We start from the raw sequence: 6,848 nt of genomic DNA on the forward strand, positions 1-6,848 counted from the left end.
ATGTTTTTAATAAGTCTAAGATGCCTCAACCACAAAGCAACATTTTGTACGACCTTCTCTCTTTTGTACTCTTTTGTAACATCAACATGAACATCAAAGGACAAAGTGTAGTTGGATGGGTGAAATCCTTCTTTCCGCTCCACTAGTTGGTCATCATCCACTACACTTGAAGATTTGGTATTACCTAGGTCTGTAATATGGAGATTCCAAGTGTAAACCATATCCTGCATATTCGTGAGTTTTGAATAAGTTATTTCCACATCTTCCCTCATTTCCTTTTTTTGTTCAATTATTTACTTCAATAACTCAATAGTGTAAGCTTCTTATTCCACATCATCCACTTCATTACTCCTGCCAACATCACAAACAATAGAAGAATTATAATAGGGGCTCAGGGAAGGGAATAAGAGTTAGGATATTCATTCCAATGACCATATTGACCACCATATATATGGCATATATTCCATTCAAAAGATTAGGTAGGTGCGCACAATCCGCTCTTTCGAATAGAATGACAATCAACATCTAAGTGAGGTCCTCCATAATACTGACAAAGATAACCATCATCCAACTAATATATATACCAAGCGTCCATCTCAATAAGAGTACACAAATATTTTAAAAAATATATATTATTTGAATTATAACAAAGAAACAAAAACATAAATAGATAAAAAGAAAAATACAAGCTAGAAAATAGTTAATTTCTAAGTCCTCGGCAACAGCGCCAAAAACTTATTGCTATCAAAGTACACGCAAGTGCACACGGTCTCACACATAATACAGTGGCTCTTTTCATAATCAGATTATCAAACCCACAGGGACTTGTCAATTAACTGTTTTTTGCTAAATTATATTAAACCTAATTATTTACTTAATCGAAATAAAAATAGTACTATTAATATTTTTACACTATAAATTGAAAGAATTAAATAATAAAGTAAACTAACAATATTATTGGAAAAATTCCAGGCTTGCAGTGTACTAAAAATTCATGTTTTGCATCTCTTTCATGGATTTCAGAAAGTTGTCAAATTACTGATTTATAGGATTGATTTTACAATCATGATCTCTCGACCTCTAGCCTACCTTTATTAATAGCCTAACTACATCGTAGAGCAGGGATAAGCATGAACCAACAAAGATGCATTATTTCTATCATGATGTCTAGTAACCAAATATGGTGTATAGGTATATGTCACAGACATCCTATACACGAATTATTATAGGCAATTCTAGAAAAAATATGTTTCCTATATTCTAGTATTCTATCTCCCTTCTATTTCTTGAGTTTCAGGTAGTCAACAAATTTATTGTAATGGTGATAATGCATTAAAATAGTAGAATCAAGAAAGTAGAATTAATAAAAACAACAACCAACTTCATCTATAAAATTAATGTTCAACAATCACTCGTAGCTGCAACCCCATAACAAGGGTCTTTATATACTAATGTCTTAAGAAAAATAGAAGAAGAAAAGAACTCTATGGCAAAAAGTTAAAAGTTAATTCTCCTAAAAACTAATTTAATGAAATATTTATAAGCGTAGGGAAAATCCCAAAATAAAATAACTTTGTCCAAAAATAATTGGGAAACCAAAAATTAGAGGAAATTGGACTGTGCTCGTGCGTGTATGTTGTCGCTGTGTTGCGCCACCTTCAATTCTCACTTCTCCATTTACATGCTTCCACGTGACAATGTCTATTGAAATTTTAATTGCATATAAATATTAATATGATATTGGAATTCTTCCATTAAGCTGTAAACTTAATTTCCTTCTTCAATCTTTCATATTTAGTTCATTTAGGCTCCAAATTTCTTAAGTTATATGTAAAATTAATCCTACAAATAAAATACACTATTTAGCACAATCTATAAAATGTATTCTCAAAAAAGAAAATAAAAAGACTAAATATGAGGCAAATAATGACTAAAAATATATATTTTTGACCTCACATCAGAAACTTTCCCTTGTTTCATTCATGTAGTGCCTTAGAGTTGCCCTAAGACTTCCCTCATCCAATAAATTACTTTGTGTTCTCTAGATAATGCCCTCAAAGAAGAATACCTCCACCGAGAGCAATGAATTCTATCGAGGACCAGGTTCCCTCGGTTCCCAAGCCTCCAATTCAAGAATGGATTGATGCTAATGAGCAAAAAGTCCCTAATGATTCTCTAACCAAACAAATGACTAAGGTCAAATTTTGTGACTTGTTATTGTCTTAAGCTGTGACTGCTTAGTTGAATCAACAAAAGGTGACTCCTATGAATGCGAGTGGTAAGAAAAGGAAAAAGGTGAGCCAAAGGAATGCTATGAGGGGGAAAGACTTTAACTGTCAAAATATGTCAAAAGGAAAACATCTGGCTCAAATTTGAGGGAGAGTGATGGGAAGAAAAGGCCCTACCCCTTATGTTACTAGTGTGGTAAGAACAATTTATGGAAGTGCCTAGCTGGTACACGTAGTTGCTATGGTTGTGGCGAGAGTGGACATAAAAATAAGGACTTTTTGGTGGATATCAGAAAGGGAAGGGATATGGCTCGGGCTGCTTCGTCTGATAAGTTAAAGGTTTTTGATTTTGATGTGTATGAATTGTTAGATTCGGGTGTCAATTCATCATTTTTCCTCCACTTCTTGCTAGTAGGTTTGATGTTTTACCCGAAATATTATTGGAACCTAATTTAGTGTCTACATCGGTAGGTTAGTCTGTTATTTCTAGAAAAATCTATAAGGGTTGTTCCGTGTCTATCTTGCACAAAGTTATTACTTATGATCTCATTGAGGTTGACATCGTAGATTTTCATACTATTATTGGGATGGATTGGTTGCATGCGACATATGCTTTTATAGATTGTAGAACTCGTAGAGTCAAGTTTTGTTTCCCTATTGAGCTTATTCTTGAAGGGTCATGATTAAGTAGTTAAGGGTAGATTCATTTCTTGTCTTCAGGCCCAGAAGTTTATAGCTAAGGTTTGCATATACCACATTATGAGGGATAGGGAGGCCATCTACGAAAGTCCTTCTCTTGAGTTGATTTTCGTGGGTAATGAGTTTCTAGATGTCTTTCTTGATGGCCTCTCTAGTGTCCTCCTCGAAGGGAAATTTGATTTTGGTAGCGATCTTCTTCAAAATACACAATAAATATCTATTCCTCCCTATCGAATGGCCTCGACAAAATTAAAGGAGTTAAAGCAACAATTAAGGGACTTGTTGGAAAAGAGATTCATAAGGCCAGGTATTTAATCATGTGGTGCTTTCATGTTGTTTGTGAGAAAGAAGGATGGGTATCTTTGGATGTGCATAGAATACCGTTAATTGAATAAAGTGACTATTAAGAACAAATATCCAATTCCTAGGATAGATGATTTGTTTGACCAATTGCAAGGGGCAAGTCATTTATCAAAGATTGATCTCCGGTCTAGCTATCATTAATTAAGAGTAAGGGAGCATGATATTCCCAAAATGGCATTTCAAACATGGTATGGCCACTTTGAATTTTTGGTGATGTCATATGGGTTGACTAATGCACTAGCGTTGTTTATGGATCTGATAAATAGGGTGTTCAAGCCCTACCTTGATGCATTCATTACGGTCTTTATTGACGATATCTTTATTTATTCTTAGGGTGAAAAGACATAAGGGTCATTTGAGAATTGTGCTTCAAACCTTGAGGGATAGGTAATTGTTTGCCAAGTTTAGTAAGTTCAAATATTTGTTGAAAGAGGTAGCTTTCCTTGGTAACATAATGTCTAGAGAGGGAATCAAGGTTGATACTAAGAAGACGGAGGAAGTAAGGAATTGTCCTACACCATTATCTCCTTTGGACATTAGGAGTTTTTGGGTCTATTCGGGTATTATAGATAGTTTGTTGAAGGGTTCTCTTCCATCTCATATCCTTTGAAGAAATTGACTCAAAGGAAGGTAAAGTTCCTTTACTTCCGCTCCTATTTTGACTCTAATGGAAGGAATATAAGGGTCCATTATATATTGTTATGCTTCAAGGGTTGGTTTGGGATGTGTTTTGATGTAAAACGGAAAGTTTATAGCCTACCTTTCTAGGAAATTTAAGGTACACGCGAGTAACTACCCTACCCATGATCTTGAGTCATCAGCCATTATGTTTGTTCTAAAGATTTTGAGGCATTACCTCTATCAGGAACATGTAGATGTATTTTCCTATCACAAAAGTCTCTAATATGTGTTCACCTAAAAGGACCTCAACCTAAGGCAAAGGAGGTGGCTTGAACTCCTCAAAGATTATGACATGAGTGTGCACTATTATCTATGTAAGGCCAATATTGTTGTGGATGTGCTTAGTAGTTTCTATGTAGAGTATTGCTCATGTTGATGAAGGAAAGAGGGATTTAGTAAGGGATGTTCATCGGTTGGCTAGATTGCGAGTCAAGTTGAATGGTTCTAATGGTGGTGATGTGTGTGTGAAAAATGGGTCTGAATCATCTTTGGTTGTAGATGTTAAGTCAAAAAAAGACCTTGATCCGACATTGGTCAAGTTGATGAAATTGGTGAAAGAGAAGAAAGTAGAAGTCTTTTCACAAGGGGGAGATGGGGTACTTGACTACAAAAGTCTGTTATGTGTTCCGGACGTTGATGGCCTAAGGGGTTTGATCTTGAAGGAGGCTCATAATTCTTTATATTTTATTCATCCCGAGTTGACAAAAGTGTACCAATATTTAAAGGAGATATATTAGTGGGGTGGAATAAAAAAGAACATAGCAAGGTTCGTGGTCGAATGCCCAAATTATCAATAAGTCAAGGTCGAACACTAAAGGCCGGGTGGCCTACCACAAGACATTGAAATCCCCACATAAAAGTCGGAGGATGTGAATATGGATTTTTTAGTAGGTTTTAATAGTATTCGAAAGAATCATGGCTTGGTTTGTGTGGTTGTAGATACGAAGATGAAGTTGTCTCACTTCCCACAGGTCAAGATTTCTTATAGTGTAGAGGATTACACTAAGTTGTATAATTGGGAGTTGGTAAGGTTTCATGATGTGACATTGCCAATTATTTTGGATTTTGGTACCCAATTCACTTCTCTTTTTTGGAAGTCATTTCAACGGGGATTAGTACTAAAGTAAAGCTAAGTCCTATATTCCATCCTCAAACCAACAGGCAAGCCAAATGAAAAATTCAAACAGTAGAGGATATGTTAAGGGCTTGTGTGTTGTTCAAAGGAGATGGGATGACCATCTACCGCTTATTGAGTTTCCCTAAAATAATAGCTACCACTCAATTATCGAGATAGTGACATTTAAGGATTTGTATGGTCGATGATGTGTGTATCCTATGGGTTGGTTTGAAGTAGGTGAGTTGATTTTATTAGGTCTCAACTTGGTACTTGACACTTTGGAGAGGGTGAGGATCATAGAGAAAGGTAGAAGATGGCTAAAAGTTGCCAAAAGTCCTATTCTAATACTAGGTGAAGGGATCTTGAGTTTAGTATGGATGATTTAGTATAATTGAAGGTTTCACCCATGAATGGTGTAGTTCAGTTTGGCAAAAATGGAAAGTTGAGCCCTAGGTATGTGGGGCCTTATAGAATCTTGAGAGTTTTGGCAAGGTTGCATATGAGTTGGAATAGCCAATGGAAATGGCTATGGTTCATCGAATATTCCATGTGTCTATGTTGATGAAATGTATAGCTGATCCAATTTCCATGGTGCCTTTGAAATAGTGAATGTTGAAGAAAACTTAACGTATGAAAAGGTTTTGGTTGAGATTTTGGATCGGAAAGTCTAAGAGATTGAGGAACAATGAAATTATATCCATCAAAGTCCTTTGGTAGAATCAACAAGTGGAAAGTGTTACATGGGAAGCAGAAGCAAATATGAAAAATAGATACCTTCATATCTTTCATTCTACTCAAGCCTAGTGTCACAACCCAAATCTGAGCCATGATAGTGCCTAATATAACCCCCGAGATGGCAAGCCAAACCAAAATCAAGCGAAAGTCAAACCTCAATTTAATTACATAATAAATAGCATAATAAGGTGGAAGAAAGACAAATATAACAAAAGAAATCGGGCCAATGTATAGATATGTAAATACGATACAAAATATATAAAAAGGCCCAAAAGTGACCAAATTCGATGGACTGACATTGGACCAAACCCCGGACCTGGTATCATTTATACAAGATCTAATAAGTACAAAACATGAAAATGCATATATATATAATACAGATATGACTATCCAAAAGTACAAGTGTAAGTAAGTACAAAAGAGGGAAAGTAATAAGTCTCTGAACGCCAGTAGCTCACCACAATCTGAGTCTAGCACCGCTACGGATTATCAGGAATGCGTTAGGGGTGTCTTGAACTAGGAGATACAATAAAAAGATACAGAAGTGCAGTATGAGTACTAAAATATGGGGTACTTAGTAGGCATCATAGGTCGATCGATTTCATAAAGAATAAATATATAATAAGCAGTACGATGAAACTAATAACAATAAGAGAGGAGCATAAACTACAAATATGGGAAAAAAGGGTACGAGAATAATTGTACGGTAATCAAGTAAGTCTAACCAACCATGAACTCACATCAATAATCTCAACTAATAAAATACTCAAAGAATGGACAATTGTAACTTGTAGTTAAGGCTTAATATCCTTCATAATTATCATGAAGCGCCCAGAATAACGCTCGAGCTCGTCAAATAATGGGGTGCCCAGAATCATACCTCGAGCTCATCAACATCAAAATAATAACCTGGAATATATATCAACAGGCCACCCAGAATTCTCATCTCGAGCTCATCAAATGAAATAAAGTGTAGCCCAAAGTCAATAAAAGGGCCACGAGGAATCACACCTCGTTCTCGTCAA

Source organism: Solanum dulcamara, chromosome 10 (genome assembly GCF_947179165.1).
Source record: "Solanum dulcamara chromosome 10, daSolDulc1.2, whole genome shotgun sequence".
In the NCBI taxonomy this organism is placed as follows: domain Eukaryota; kingdom Viridiplantae; phylum Streptophyta; class Magnoliopsida; order Solanales; family Solanaceae; genus Solanum; species Solanum dulcamara.